This window comes from Coffea arabica, chromosome 3c (genome assembly GCF_036785885.1).
Source record: "Coffea arabica cultivar ET-39 chromosome 3c, Coffea Arabica ET-39 HiFi, whole genome shotgun sequence".
In the NCBI taxonomy this organism is placed as follows: Eukaryota; Viridiplantae; Streptophyta; class Magnoliopsida; order Gentianales; family Rubiaceae; genus Coffea; species Coffea arabica.
The window spans coordinates 18,652,175-18,668,933 of record NC_092314.1 but is presented as its reverse complement, the minus strand read 5'-3'; the positions used below and the strand labels follow the sequence as shown (position 1 = coordinate 18,668,933).

The 16,759-nt window shown below is 34.2% G+C and overlaps 1 long non-coding RNA gene across 1 annotated transcript; it reads right to left on the bottom strand.

The window, feature by feature from the left end:
* Positions 1–989: 989 nt before the first annotated feature.
* Positions 990–3,274, bottom strand: LOC140038080 (uncharacterized). The gene is made up of 3 exons (XR_011841891.1): positions 2,949–3,274; positions 1,772–1,834; positions 990–1,137 (listed from the first exon to the last, which is right to left on the bottom strand). It is a non-coding gene; the product is annotated as an uncharacterized lncRNA (long non-coding RNA).
* Between the last annotated feature and the right edge of the window lie 13,485 nt (positions 3,275–16,759).

Below are 16,759 nucleotides of genomic sequence, written 5' to 3'. Positions count from 1 at the left end.
GATAAGATCTAATTTGTGCATATTGTGTGCTATATCTTGATGTGCTCTGTATGTGCTAAAAATATGAGGATTCAAAAGTTATTTTATATTTTCTTGTATTTTTATTAAGCTAATTTATATTTTCTTTATTTCAATTTACTTGCCTTAATTTCTTACTTAGTTTAATGGTTGAGTCATGATTTTATCCTTTTCATTATATAATTTGGTATATGTTAAGTTTCGTAGTGCATTATACTAGTGTAACTAACTAGTGAGGTGTGTACAATAAATTTGATGGACAAGAAAGAGTTTTGTGCAAAGGAGATTATGTAACAAGAAGTGTTAGGACTTAACTGGAGAAGCATTAAAAATCTTGGAGATTAGAGACAAATCAAGAGAGACAAAGAGATAGGCTTGAACCAAGCTTTGCCAAATGTCGATGATCCAAGCCTTCTTTGACCAAGATAAGTCTTGTATTTATCTTCCATTTCACAACCAAAACTCCTTCATTTTTCCTTCTTGTGGCCGAAAATAGAGAGAGAAAAGGGAGAGAAAAAAACCTCAAGTTCTAGCCTTAATCTCTTACTTGATTCGTGAAAAAACAAAAAAAAAATCCTAATCTACTTCGTAGATCTTTGAAGCAAATGCGGAAGGGAGCTTTTGGTGAAGTTCTTGGAGGAGGAAAGACCTTGATTTACTTTCTAACCTAGGGTTTTGAGGTAAATTGTTAGAAAACTTCTCTTTCTTCTCTTATCCTGAAATTTATCTGATACATGTAGTGATAGAAGCTATGTTTTTATCAAGTTTTATTGAAATTTCCAGCTTTGGTGTAAGAGATATGTAGCTTATGTAACGACCCCACCTCCCCCTAAGGCGTACCAGAGGGTTCGGCGGGCCGCCTGCCCAGCTCTCGCCGGGACTCAGTCGTTCTTTAATCAAATCCAGAACAAATCACAAGAATAAATAGGGCAGCAATCCAAACTTAAAGTGGAACTTATATACATTGCTATCTCAAAAGGAAGTACAACCATCAAATGTACAAAGGTTCTCACTTCACCATACAACTAGCCCGTGCCAAGCACTAGGGCGAGAACCATTACAAAAGAAACAAAAGACCTAGACTAGGCTAGTCTATGCTCTCATCCTGCTCGCCGTCCCCTGTTAAGGAAAACAAAACTAAAGGGGTGAGCTAAAAGCTCAGTGAGGTTCCAAACAGATAATCAAACAATCAAACAATCAATTCAATACATTAAACATGGAGTATCAATAATTCAAGAAACATTTACAATGGAAAGCAATAGTAACATTCATTAAAAGGATACGGCTCACAAGGAGCAATTCGTTCATTCGTTCATTCGTTCTCCTGACATTTCCCCTTATTCCTCCAATCATTTGAAAATGCATTTTTCGTTTATCAATAAACCCTCGTTCGTTCGTTCGTTCGTTCATTCATTCATTCACCCACGTCCTGGTCGTTGGCCAGTCTCCACCAACCTATAGGGTAATACTCGAGTATACCAAACGTTCACCCAAGTCCCTAATCGTCCGACCGAGTCCGCTTCTGGCTCGAGACGACCGGTAACAAGGGCAATGGCCAGTTCAGCCCAAAAGGCTTACATTCATGCGCAAGTAACATTTCAACCATTAAATCCTTGAAAATTGCATAGTTATTTAGGTCGAGTGCGATAAAGTACACACTCGCCTAGAAAGCTCGTTTTGGAAATCATTAAAAGCAATTAACACATTAGCAAATGATAACAACAAGCCATAAAGTCAAATAAGGAACACTCACCTAGATATGCAAAATAACGTGCAAAATATCCTTCCGGATATTACCCTTAGTCACCAATGAAACCTAAGGTTGAACAAGAGAACATATTACAGTTTATCGAGCAAAACATTTACAATGGAAACAAAGAAACCCGACTAATTAGGAGTAAAACGTGTAAAGATGGCTTTCAAGTAAGAAGAGGGTTGTTTGAACCCCAGGATGAAAAATCATGTTTTAAAATGGAAAACCGGTCATGGTATTGGCCAAACAAAAGTATACAAGTTCAAATAGAAACCTAGCCCTCGAGCGAAAATTTGGGCAGCACGCCCTTTGTGTTTACCTAATTTTCCAGCCATTTTGGCTTCATTATTTTTCCTCAACCACAACCCAACATCACACATAAGAAATTCAAGTCAAGAGCCGTTCCATAGGCTCACAATATCATAAGAATAAGAATTACAACAATCACAAGTGCAGAAATTCAACTTAGCACAAGACATATTTGACGTACGAATGCGGAAATAACATATCCGAAGCTACGCTTATCGGATTGAGACAAAACCTATGCCGTTTCGAAGCTAAGACACAGAGCTACAACATTCATGAAGGTCACTTAGTCCAGTTCCTAATGTAACTTAGTCAAATTCTCAAATTACTAAACCAGAAACCAATTCGTCGGCTGTTTAAACGCAGAACACTGTAATGGACATATCTCAGAGTACACAAGTCCGAATCAGGTGTTCTTAGAGGCATTTGAAAGCTAATTCAGAATACTACAACTTTCATGTTTTGGAAAAAAGCTAAAACATAATGGATCCTAGTCGAAAAACGTGATAAACTGGACTTAACTGATCACACGGACTGCTTGGGAAATACTTAAAATAGTAAGGGTATTTTGGACTTTTCACATCCTACGTTGCTCCGATTGAGCTGAAATTTTGTAGGCACCTATAAAATACCATTATCTACAACTTTCCTTCTTTGATCTAAGGCCAAATCAGCTCCCAACATGTTCGAAATTTCAGACTAATTTCGGACAGAAATCTTGACAGAAAAGGAACACTTGAAGTTCATTTCAATTCTACCCAATCAAACGAATTTCCAGCCGTTCAAATCAGTTCCTAGCTAGTTAGATTCAACTTCCAATCATCAATCATATGTTTTACCACAAGAATCAAGAGTTAGGAAATTGGTTTACCTCAAATCCTTAATCATACCCCCTAGCTGGCCGATTCTTTGAGGAGATGTATCCTTGAGCTCTAACTCTCCAACAAAGTTCCCTTTCTTTTTTTTTTCTTTTTTTTTTCTCTCTTCTCCTAGCTCACCCGATGCTGCCTTTCTTCTTCTCCAAGCTCACGGTAGCTTGTTCTTGGTGTTGGCTTTGTTTGTTTTGTCTTATGTCCTCCTAACTTAATAGCTAAGTCTATTAATAGTAAAGCAAAACAAGAGATGGGTCATGGGCTTGGGTAATTAATGGGTTTATGGCTTAGGCTTCTAATGAAATTAAAACTTAAAGGCCCAACACTAAAACTCTACTTGATCCAATGTAATTAACCCATTAGTTTACTTAGTTTAATTAAAACTAACTTAAGCCCACCAACCCAAGGTACTAATCACTCAAACCCCCGTACTAAACATGCATGGATGCACATACAATCACGAAAATATTAATTGGTTGAATTTAATTTAAACTTAATGGTTTAGTTTTGAAAGTAGGATTTTAATGATTCAATTAAATTTTTCACTTTTGGTATGTAAAATACTCTTTGAAAATTAAAACACATGGTAAAATACATTTTTCACACAATAGATACTATAAATATCCATATTTAATTTATTTGAGACAATTTGGAATCCAGGATCTCACATCCATAATGCACCTCAAATTTAACATGCACGTACTTATACTAAAACAAATGATTTAAAAACGATACTCACTTATAAAATCTTTGAAAATTAAATGATTAATTGATTGAAAGCAAGGAAAATACACGCGAAAAAATAAAATAGAATAAAATAAAATAAAACAAGGAGAATTTTGCGGGTCCTCACAGCTTAGTTTAGAACTTTATACATGTGAAATTTTGGTGGATTTGGTTGCGAAAAAGATATTTCATACACCCTATGATATGTTATCTTGATTGATAGTGATTTTGCCATAAAAATAGGGTTGAAAATTGAAAGGTTAACTTGAGGAATTTGGGGTTATATTGCTGCAAATTCTTTCTTGGTTGGTCAAGTGAGAGAGTGAGAGTTGAGGTGTAAGTTTAGGATGATTTTGACCTCCTTTACTAGAGTTAATTGGGAATACCTTGATTTTCACATGTCTGTTGGTTTTGAGCCAAAACAAAACGATTTAAGAGGAGACAAATGATGTTTATTCCAAAATGTTTTATAGTTGGAAGTGTCCAGCTTTAAACTCGAGATTTTTGTCACTTTTCTTAAAAAATTCATGCCTACATTTAACATAATTTTGCTCCATGTTGTGCCTATGGTATTGAGATACATCTACATGGTTTTTTCATTAATTTTCGCAAGTAAACGGTGTGATTTTGAACCACTATGTTGGAAGTTTAATGGCTTCTTGTTATATGATGTCTAATTGCAAATTTTGAAAGTGGCTAAGAAGCAGAGTCTGAGCTTGACATTGACAGACCTTAATTAGTTGGTAAGTATACCAATTGCATGGTAGAAATTGCTACCTAATTGAAATGCTTTTTTGATGTGAATAAGCAATACTTGACACGAGATCGTGATTGAATGAATGTTATTGCTATGCTCTTGATTTGTTTTGGTTGGTCGCGTGTGTATCTTATCGCACTTGCCCTAACTGGACTATAGTACTATGCACTGTTTGCAAATGAATTGATGTTCATGTGCATGATTTGAAAGTAACTCTTTGGGATCCCAAACTTCATCGGCTAGTTAGTCGAATCGAGCCAACAAGGGCATGGTCGAGGAGATTGACAAACCATGGGTACTATTTATTATTTATTCCATTGGATTCAATCCACTGGATTTTAGTATACTCGAGTATTACCTCTACTGTTATATTTAGAGTTCGGGCCCAGTAGGGATTGATCGGTGGACGGAGATTGGAGATAAGCGGTATTCTACTAGACTTGTTACTATATTCCCATGGTTGACGAAGTGTCGCGGATCCTGGTCAAGTTGTTGCCGAACTAGCTCGCAAGAGCAAACTGTATCCTTATGCGTGAAAGTGTTAATTCCTTATCTGACTTGTTTACTTGAAATGTTACTGACTTATCTTGTGAACATTTACTTTTTTCAGTTTGAGATTAAGATATATGTAACTACCAACTTGCTACTTTGTTTGCATGTTGTCTTGGAACCTCATTGGGCGATAGCTCACTCCATTAGTTTGTTTTCCTTACAGGGGGCGAAAGCGTGGGCGTGTGAGTTAGAGAAGGCTAGCATTTTGGTCTAGGTCCCTTGTCTTTTGTTCTAGTGTTCTTCTAATTTTAGCGGGTAAACTTGAGCTTGAATCTCTTGTTATATTTTGGATCCGTATGGGAATTCGATGATTACGAATGTATATATCTAAGTTTCAAAGTTACTATTGCTTTTGTTCTCGATGTTCTTGTATTGTATTGGGATTTATGTGTGAGACCTGGTAAGAGCTGGACAGACGGTCCGCCAAACCTTGAGGTACACCCTAAGAGGAGGTGGGGTCGTTATAAAAAATAATAAAATCAGCACCTAACAATATGAAATTATACTATTTTATGGATATCCTGAAACAAATCAATACGTTTCAAGTATTAAATAGTATAAACCAAGAAATTGCTAACAGTAGTTAGATTTTGAATACAACTTGAGAACTAGCCTAATTTAGAGTAGTTCTTGCGAATTAAAGATGATATTAGATAGAGGATTTCTTGACCAGCTTGTAAGTTCGGCGACCTTCTCATGTGCACTTTTACGACAATTTTTGTTACAAACATATATAATTTGAATATGCAGTCATGAACGTGCAAGTTTTATTATCCAAAAGAGAATGCACCTTATTGATTCCTTGGCTGATGGAGAAGGTACTTCTTATTCTTTTCTCTATATTGAATTATTTGCATGTTCTTTACTTTTGAAAGTTATCTTATTTTGCAAATTAATTACAATAAGTTCTATAATATCTAGGAGTAGTTTGGTCATTCTATTATAGTTATAAAATCAGTATGAGGTTTTAGACTTGTAATTTTCTAGTAACACCCTTAAAAGAATTTCTAAAGATATTTAAAGTAATTATTACATACTAGCTACGTGCTACTTAGGTGCATTCATCCAAGAATTACATTATGACTACAAAATATAGTTAAAGTATCAACTAAGTTGATGCTTTGCATCAGGTGGCTCGGGCAGAAACATTGTTTTTGTTAAGAGTTATGCGGGTATTAAATGTTTTATTTGTGCATGCAGGGCTTTTAAATTTTTGATGCTGTTGTACGAATAGCAAGTGATATTAGATACTTTGTGGGGTAGTAGAATTTATCTAGAAAATGATGAGAATTTGCATAGATGTATGCTAGTAGGAATCTTTTGCTTTGTATATGCATGACTACCAAATTTTTTATTTAAGTTGAAACTTGGCAATTTGGCTTCTATTTGTGTGATAGGTATGAGGCTAGATTCATTAGTCTGCATGGAGGTGGAGTTTTTATTTTATAAAAACCTTGGTTGGGCTGGTGAAGAGTGCATGGTAGGTGGGAATTTCTATGGCTATTTATGACATTTGTATGAATTGGATGGTGCTTTACTAGTGTTCGTATTAGGGGTTTCTTGCTATGTAGTTGTTAGGTTGTATTTGTTTGATCATTTTGAGGAATATTTGTTTAATTATTTTGTGGAATAATGTTTTGTTTGAAGATATGGAGTTGAATTATATGTCAATTAATCAGCTAGAGATAGAACTCATGGGTACATTATTTGGGTTGTGGTAGTTGAGAAGAGGTTGATTCAAATAGTCATTATATGGGGCGAAGATATCAACGGTTTGTTTTTGCTGATGATTTGGTAAGTGATAGTTGTATATTTTTCCTTGGATAATTTTGTGTTTGTGTTTTACGTTTCTAGGTCTGTTATATTTTTCTTTTGATATTATTTTGTAGGAAAATTGAGTTCAAGCTATTGTTCATCAAATGATGTGAATGCTTTGGATGAAATATTTTACCTATTATATATAAAACAGGGACGTTTGTAGATGGAGGAATCGGAATGGTTCTTTTTGAATTAGTAATTACACAACGTAGTTTTATTCAATTAGTTAATGGTCCTCTTGTACCGCCGGTTCATCATCTCTATCATTTTACTTCATTTGCAGATTTGAGCGGACAATGACAATGTCCATATTCTAACTTGGGTATTTTGTTATTTAGTTTGATTCGTTTGGGCGATGGTGCAGCAATGTTTTGTTTGATTATGACAATTTTGTATGTGTATGTATGTATGTATGTATGTGTGTGTGTATATATGTATTCCTTGCAGTGCTTCATGCTGCCGTGATTGAGGTTTTACCGTTGCAACCTTTTATTCTTGAAACAAGATATGTACGTGTTTAAGAATTTCTTATATTGAATGAAGAGTAGGTTTTGTGATAGCATTTCTTTTATTGATTATTTTATTCTTTGGCGGATTTTATTTCTCATATATTAAATAATTTTTTCTTGGCTTTAGGATGATGCTGATGATTTGCAGTGTGGGAGGATTTTATTGAGCCAAATGGTATGCATCTTATCCAAATTGCGCATCAGCACCCCATTATTTTAGTTTGTAGGCCTCGAATTACTCATTTTCATGGTAAGTCATTTCTTTAGTGGTATATGTTTGATGATTATATATGTTCAAAAATAAGAATATGATTTGTTAAGAAATATAATAATTTTTTTCCTAGGAGTATCACTTGCCATGTAGCAGCAGACTATTATCGTGTATAATGTTGATCTTCCACGAACTCATGTATTATGGGGATGGTGTGAAGGAATGCCAAGAGGTGGAGGTGGTTAGTTGGTGGAAAAAGTCTTGGCCGTTGTGGTGGTGGCTACGAAGTTGTGGTTGTTTAGTTATTCTTATGGATAGCTTTGATTTATATAGTTTATGTGTGTAGGAAGAGTTGGATATAATTTAGAGAAATAGATTGTAACGTGGTCTTTGTTTCGTTGTTTTATTGGAGTGAGCTTTTTGTTTTTATTGTTTGTAATGGGCTTGCTTGTTTTAATAGAAGGATGAAAGTTGTAAATATGTAAGGTGCTATTGAGTTGTATTTTATTTTTATTTCTTTTAGGTTCTTTGTTCTTTTAATAGTATGGAGTGGTCGTTTATATCGATGCGTATGCGAGGGATGATTGATATAGCTAACTAAGATATGTAGTTATAAATCACTTCATATGATAGTCTACAAATAACTCCATCACCCAGTGTCTAAATCCTAACTTTTATCATTCATTAAATATTAATTCCATTTATTTCTTGCCATCCGAACCAGAGTCATCAAATATTTAAACTTTTGATATCATCCTATCCTATCGACCAGATTAGAGACCTTGATTTGGTAGTATATGGTGATAGGTTAGGATTACCCAAATATCATACATTTCTTGATTTCGAGAAAAAGGCAAGCTATAGGTAAGATAAGTGAAAAAAATATGATAGTAATGTGTTTTTGTTATGGGAGAAATCTAAGTGGTTTTTATGTGATAGGATAGGAGATAACTAGGAGGATACTATGTAGGAAGCATCTAAATACTTAGTATTACTGTATACAAAACTATAGTAAATCTACTCTCATGTGAGTATTTTGGTAGTGATTGTTTTTGTTTTGCATCTGTTTTGACCTGCTATCTGCAATTGGGAACGCATTCTGCACAAAAGCGTTCATTATTTACAATCTATAGTTATAAAAGGATTGCAAGGACATGTTTATGGGAGAGGTGTGCTAGTAGGTTTTTTTAGAATTTGGTTCGCTTGGCCTGTGGTTCATCTTTTGCTGGAGCATCTTCTTTGTCTGGCCTTTCCTGAGCTTCTTGCTATTTCTGTATGCATGGGGAGAACAGTGGAGGTTTTGACCTAGTTCCACTGCCTGTGATTGGACTGATATGCGTTGAAGAGAGCTGAGAAGAAGTTGAGGTTTGAGATGAACTCTGGTGAGTAAGTGCCTCGGTGGAGACTGACAGATATTCGAAAATAGTATATTGTGGTTGTTGTGCAGCGTCAAATGGCTTACTTATGTTGCGAAGGTGTATGTAGAATTCCTGAGCTCAGAGTTTTCTATTCACTGCTTCAATATTAGGTCCTTCATTTTGTAATAAGGGATTTTGTTTAATTGCCTGTTCATTGCAAAACTTTGATATAAAGGAACTTTCTTAGGTAGGGAGGATTTGGTGCATACTAGGAGATGCATTAAGACAATGGTCTTAAGGGCAATTTGTAAGAGGTCTTCAGCATATTTATACTCTATTGAAGCTGAGAGAATTCTAGTGGCATCAAATAGTTGGACCTGGTATCGTAACCTACAAGAGTAAGAAAGAATAAAACAATGAGATAGGAAAAGGTTGTTGTCATTTTGCTGCTGCAATTGTTGGTGTAAGCAATCCAAGTCTAAAGGTGATTGAAGTTGTATATCGATGTGCAAAAGGTAATACTCTTTCTATGCTTGCCTAGGTAGTGGCTTTGGGTGAGTGAGGCAAAAGTAATGATAGTCGAAGCGAGTGTTTGGTACTGCTCCAATCATTCTTGATTAGGCTAGGTTTGGGCAATAAAGAGAATAGTATTGATAGTTTGTCTCTATTATCTTATTTGTCCTTTGATCCACAAGTTTTATTCTAAGAAAAATTTATACGGTTAGTAAAAAAATGAATAGAGGTGTTGTTGTAATGTTTATAGAAAAGAAATTTTGGAAGATGCCTGTTGGCTAGGAGTGGAAATAGCAATGATTTCTTGAATCTGTGAGGGGGCTAGTGGCTTGATGATTTGGTGCTGCTTTTCATAGAATTTTGCTTGGATGATTTCTTGAGCATATGCAGTGTTTTGTTTTAGCCTGCAGTAGTTTGTTAGTCATAAGATGTTTAATACACATAATGATTTGAAGAGAGCATTTAGTTACCAATCTCTAAGTGCATTTGCATGCAGTAACTCAGGATTAAATAGGATGATAGAAGTCGGTTGAGTACCAATTGATATAGCTTCATAGATAGAAAACTGTGTGTTTCAGGATAAGTGTAAAAAAAAGGTTGTACGCTGCAGTTTGTATAGCATAAAGTTATAGGTAGACGAAGATTACTTACTATGGTGATGATTTACTTTTGCTCTTGTGGTGATGATGATTGGATGATGAGTAATCATGGATTTTAAGATTGCTCCTTCGACTAATATGAATTTGTCCCACATTGAGAATCTAAGTGGATGTTTTCTGCATATTGATTGCAATAAGGAATCTATCCTATGTGAAAAATAAGAATTAGGCAAATGTGAGGACTACAATTCTTACTCTTCGTTCAACATAAAAAACCCTTGGATCATTAATGACTTGTTGCCTCGTGAGATGGTGCGTGGAGGGAATGCGTGAAGGAGAATACAGAGTAGATCTGCAAGGTATGAAGCTCAGTTGATTAATTAGATGAAATACTAATGATGTGTTAGTTCAAGAATAGTAGAAGGTGGAATGAGTTTAGAATTAAACTTACTTATTTTGGCAGAGCTGTCTCTTATATAGGTATCAAGTTCTTGAAATGGAGTGAAATGATAGAAGTCATCAAAAGGAAGTGCATTTTATGGATTAAAGTGTTAAAGTGAAGAAAATAATCATTTGAAACGGAACCTTTAAAGATGTCAAATTACCCTTATAAATATATGACACATTAACCCCGTATGATTTTATGTTTCACCGTATAACCCTCTTATGGTTTAATGCTTTACCATATAATCTCCTTATGATTTTCAAAATATATACTTAACCCCTCTTGGTTAACAAATAATTTTCAACTTTACATAATTATTTTTGACATTTTAGATGACTCTATTACGAATGATTATTTCCGACACTTTAACATTTTAATGCAATATGTATAGCTTTTGAAACCATAAGGGGTTATTTAAAAAATACTAAATTACAGGGGGGGTAAAGTGTAATTTGCCCTTTTTTATTTGGAATATACGTTACTATAGTATCTGCAAGGATAAGTCAAATATAGGGCGTTCTATCTCGTCATCCATAGCGCATTGGAGTCTTTTCTACAACCAATACCTTAGCAAACTAGTTTTGATTGCTGTCTATGATGTCAAGGATCAAGACACATCTTTGTTCCATTGACCAACTGAAGTAAATTTCAAAAATATAAATAAATAGTAGAGCAAACAATAAGAGTGTATGAGAGATAATTTCTTTGTGTAAACCTGTTGTTATATGGATAGATGGATGTATCATATATAGTAGTCTACACAAACTGATGGTGAGATGCTTTGTCTTTCAGAAGCTATTCATTATACTAATCATATCACAGGAGCAGCGTATGCTATGCAGATTATAGAGGATTAGGAGTCATAAATGGATCAGAAAGATTTCCGACTGCAGAAAGTAGAGCAAGGAAGCAGCAGATAGAAAACTTGTTCATAGTTAATACTGGACTGAGTAATGTTTACTAGGTATGAATAGATCATTTAATTGTAGCAACCAGATAACTATGTTTTGTATATAAAATAAATGTTTTAGGAGAGCAGAGTAATGAATAAAACTGAGGTCTTTCACTAGGGGTAAGTAAGAGGGTTAGCATCAAATTAGATAATTTATAGCAGATAGATGAGGTAAATAATGGGTAAAGAACTGTATGGAAAAATTCAGATGATGCGATTTACGGCTAGGGGTGCAATAGATTAGGAACTATAGTAATTATTGGTTTTGAGTATTACCTAGAACAAGAGAGCTGTTAAATTCTAAAACATATATAAAAGTAGAAGTTTAGTTTTAGACGTACTTAGGAAAGTTGAAATAATTGATCACAAAAGAATATTAGATGGATGATATTCCAAACGAGAAAAGATATTCATAAGGTAAAGTTTGAGCAACATAAAAAATGACTATTGGAAAGCATAGGATATAAAGAATCGTATATGGCAAAAGCAGAGGAATGGCAATTTCATTAACAATAAATATGTTAGTCTATGAGGAATGCACAGATCTTTGCATGACCTACAACTATATGGCTAAAACTGATGAAGGTCCAGAAGGAAATTTAGAAATTTTAAATTCGTAGTGGTTGCTTTACATATGAACATAAATCTATACAATATGTAGGTATGAGAGCAGGTCACATGAATTAATGTTTAAGAAATCATAGGAAGTACAAAAAAAGCAAAGATGTAGCAAGAAAATATGCATGATCAAGGAGAAAATCTAGTAAGTAATAGTTGAGTTTGCTTGACTACAAGGTTCATATCAGAATATACATAAAAGAAGTGTCAGGAGGATGAAAAATTCTATAGTGAATTATTTTAAGCAACACAAAGAAGTCCACCACCGAGCAATTCAGGTTCATATTTCTGATGAGGATCACTGGGCAATTCAATTTTAGCTTGAGTTCGTGCGGAGGCAGACCTTTACGAATGAGTGTATTCAGGAAGTTAACATTATAAGCCTATTGATGTGTATCAATAGCCTCATCGTAATTGAGATATATTCTTTGACGTCCCGGAAATCTATCCAATAATTTGTTATTAATGTCATGGATACAAGAATAGCCCGATTCACCACTAAAGTTGCATCTTCTAAGAAAGTTCGCATATTAGGAAAAATGGCATTGACCAATGTGTCAAGGGAGGAATCATCATCTAGAAAAGATAAATTCATGAACTCTAGTATCTTAAGAACTTCCTCGTTCATGTTAGTTTACTTACTGCCTTCTCCTACTCGGATCAAGAACTTTGAAAACTCAAGATCAAGACATGCTCCCACTCGGATCAAGACATGCTCCTCATTCCTGTTAGTTTACTTAGTGCTTTCTCCCACTCGGATCAAGAATTTTGGAAACTTAGGATCATGAAACGCTCTCATATTTTCACATAATTTCAGCTTTTCTTAAGTGAAGCCAGATAGCTGCATTCACTAAGCTTGCATTAAGTATGTCTTCTTTTCCACCTTTCATAAAAATAGAATGGGTTTGACTAAACTCACCTCCAAAGACAACAATCTTGCCACCAAATAATGAGTCACAATTCAGTCCATCTTTCAACATTTCGTTAAAAACTTCTATTGATCTCCGTTTTGCAATTGTTGCCTCATCCCATATAATTAATTTGACCTCACAAATGAGTTGTGTAGTCGCACTTTGTTTTCCAATGCTACAGGTTGTTGATTCTTCATCACACAGTAGGATTTTAAATCGCGAGTGAGCAGTGTGGCCACTAGATAAGATCGAAATTGTTACACTTCAGGAAGCCACTGCAAGAGCAATTTTCCCTTGAGATCTAATTTTTGCAAGTATAGCTCTGTATAGAAAGATCTTTCTTGTTCCTCCTGGTCCATCAATGAAGAACGCCTGTGGAAGATTATTATTGACAGCATATAATATTTCATCATAGGCAGTCTTTTGGTAAATATTCAGAGATTCAATGCTTGAAATATCATCGGGAGTAATACTAATGCTTTTTTCAGCTTGAATATCCTTTGCTATTAAGTCACATTCTTTCTATTCATTGCCTGATCTAAGTAGACAATAAACTCTTCCCCATGCAATGTCGATGGTTATCAATAAGTTGCAGAGTTTCTCTTTCTATTGCAACTTCTATGTACTAATATCGATGCAAAATAGATGTTGCAAAGAACATGGCATTTCATAAACTATAGCCTCTTGGAGAGCTATATTTGTTATATTGTCTGATTGTAGTAAGCCTAGCATATTTGCAGCCTCTCTAAAAGTTGAACAAGTATATCCACTAATAGTTCTTAAACTCTTGAACAAGGTTGGCTTTTTAACATGCATTAGAAGTAATCGAAAATAATACCATTCTCCTTCGGATGGATGGGCAACTAATATTCTACAATTTTATGTTTATTTTGACGATAATGACAACTTTTTGTTTGAGTCCTTCATGACAAATATTCGAAATTCAGTGTATAAACAATCAAGCCTCTTAGCATTTCATTAGATGCATTCCGAGCAAAGAATTCTTTTAACACGGTTCTTGACGCACTTGGGCTGTTAATTACGCTTTGAAGTGACCTATTGTCAGGAAAAGCCATAGGTTGTTTATTCTCCATGTGAACTTGTAGTAGCATTACAGCAGGATGGATTTGGTTGAGATCAAAAGCGAACATCCGCCACATTGCTTCTACAAGTTGGAGCAGAGTCAGTAATGTGGATTTGGAGCAGAAACCCATTTTGCACGAACGAAATTCTTGATTTCATCTATTGATTCATTTGAGTCAGAGTCAGTAATATGATAAAGCTCTCTATCATGGCCTTTGTATACACACTTATAAATATATTTTACTGCCTAGATTGTAGAACATATTTCTACTTTAATATGACAATTGAATTTTGCTAATAGATATTGCTTATAAAGAATGACCCAATGATTATTGAGCACATGATTAGGAACCTTTATTGGTCAAAAAGTTCTATAAAATATTAAGCATGCTAGAGAAATTAGACCTCCCATAGCTATGAGAATTAAATAGCAATGGGTTTCAAGTCTCGATTCATTGAGGTGATATTTCTGGCCAGCCCAAGGTTATGATTATTTGTGTTGCTACATCCCTACTGCTTCAAACTTCCATTGAGAATCTCTTTGATTTCTTCAAAGATCAGAAAGCTAGAGTTCAAGTTTTTTTCTCTGTTCATCAATTTTCTTATCAATTATAGCGTTTATTTATCAATATATATTTTTTTAATTTAGTTGGAAATGATGAAATTTTTTGCTTTGGTTGGATCAAATGTAACCTTATAAGATTTTTATTGTTCCCTGTTTAAATAAAAAAGCATTTCCCACATAAACTTGCACGATGAATGCACCATAACATTTTGTCTACATAAAAAGTTATGCAAGTTATGCAATTTTGGTCTTTAGTGAAAAAAATTAAACTATTGATAGTATTCTTTCAATATGATTTGTAGTGGGGCGTTCTATCTAAAGGAAATCCTATTCATAAAATTGCCTTATCTTCGTTGGCACTCATCCTGAAAACTCTATCTCCCGCATGAAGGTAAACATTTTGACTTTTTACTTCTACTTGTAGTAAATATGATAATAGGCTTAAAAATAAATTGGAAGTGTACTAATATCTAAAATGATATATGCATGTGCAAAATATGAGCATTTTTTTCAGATTTCTTATATCATATGGCAAGAAGTATTTTGAGTATCTAATTAGTTTTCCATATATTAAAACCTATGAACGTTTAATATTGACTCATATATTATGATTGTTGCCCATTAATCCAAAAGAAAACAACATACTAATATTTCAAGAAAGAAGCATCGACTTGTTAGGGGCAAATGTAATTTAGGGGTAATTTTAGAAACCTCCTCTGAGGTTTTTGACAATGACAGCGAGCTCCCCTCAAGTTTTATATATTAGACATGCCTTCCTTATTTTTACTATTCATGAAATAATATATTTTTCTCAAAAATCCTAAACTACCCTTTTTGTACAATAACAAAACAAAAAATATTCATAAATCATCTTCGTCGACATTTGCACCAAACCAATAATACTATCAAGCTAAGTAATTCCATCAACATCGTCATACAAATTGCTTCTTGCAACCCACATTTAAACTAGACCAGATACTAAAGAAATCATTCACTCTGTCAGTAAAATTCTATAGGTCCCATGAAATAGTTAAACTTACAATCAGTTGCTCGTGCTTTCATAATCGTTAGCTTAGGATGTCAAGGCTTGGTTCCACACAAATTCTTGTACATGAGCCATATTGTAGCCATCAAGGGAATCCTCAAGGGAGTTTCTTGGGTTTGGTTGGAATTAATTAGGTTTAAAATCATAAAGCATCGTTATGACTATTTAAATCTTCAATATATTCATTTTGCCAAAAACTAAAATTCCATTTGCAACCAATCATTCCTCAATCTTCAAATCCAATGCTGGAGACCATATCTAAACAAAATAATCTAGTTTACCGCCAAATCCCCAAAAATATTAATATCTTAAAGTGTGTTTGATCAAACTAAAATCTAAAAATTGAAGTATAAAAATTTGAAATCTGAATCCATTATGTTACTAAATTGTTAAGTACTAAATCAGATACATTTGAGTGTATCTCATATTAAGTGATAAATAAATAGCTTATCACATATTTTTTTGGGGCATGTTTTACCAGAAAATTTAGCACCAGTTAATGAATTTAGATATCCTATTTTTTGTTATCAAATGGATCTAAACATGTTAAGATCTAATCCTATTAAATTTAAATGTCAAATTGGGTTACCAAACAAGATCTTAAATATAGGGAAGCTCTACTTCCACGAGAAAACCAAAACTAATTTTAAAGGGAAGACGAGAAGAATTAAAAATACACACACACAATATAATTAGAGGGATCAATTGTGGAATGGTTGGCAGTTGTAGTAGGCATTGTTGGAGGGAATTGAGAGGAAATCATGGAAGGAAAGAGGGAAAAGGGAGAGAGAGATGAGTTCGTAGATAAATGAGAATAGAGTGAGATTAAGGGAGAGAGAATGGACGGTCCTTGGTTGTGAGCCAAAAAGATAAGGTTTCTAATTTTTTTTCATGTGTATATATGTCATTGCATTATATTGTGAATCATCTATTAGGTGAAGGTCATTACAGTCATATTATTATGTCAAGGGAGGTCAATGTAATTTGCAAAACTTGAGGGGAGTTAAGTGAAATTGTTATAAATCTTAGGGGAGGTTTCTGAAATTATCCCTCTAATTTATGCTCTAGTGCCACTTTCAGCTATTACCTCTGTATTAGGTAGTAAAGATAGCACAGATACAAATGTTTTACCATCGGGTTTTATCATC